The following is a 265-nucleotide window of genomic DNA, read 5'->3' as shown; positions in this document are numbered from 1 at the left end:
CATGTAGCAGCTGTGCTCTTTGTAACAGGGGTACTGTGGGACTTGCTTGCAAAACGCTTGCTGCTTGCTTGAAGACACCGTGTGATGGCTCCATGTGCTTTTGCTTCTGGTGTGTGCAGGGTCCTGCCCTTGGCTGTCCACCCCAGGTGCTGCCTGAGCTCTGAGGGGTGAGAACAGCACCCGGGTGCTGAGTGCACCCCAAAGGAAAGGGATGATGGGTGTTGTGCCAGTGCTTGTCTGGGGTTGGGGTGTTCCTGAGCTCAGG

Source organism: Neopsephotus bourkii, unplaced genomic scaffold (genome assembly GCF_033783945.1).
Source record: "Neopsephotus bourkii isolate Nb327-2 ecotype Australia unplaced genomic scaffold, CSIRO-AGI_Nbou_v1 NB_234, whole genome shotgun sequence".
NCBI lineage: Eukaryota > Metazoa > Chordata > Aves > Psittaciformes > Psittacidae > Neopsephotus > Neopsephotus bourkii.
Note: the sequence above shows the minus strand (reverse complement) of the source record.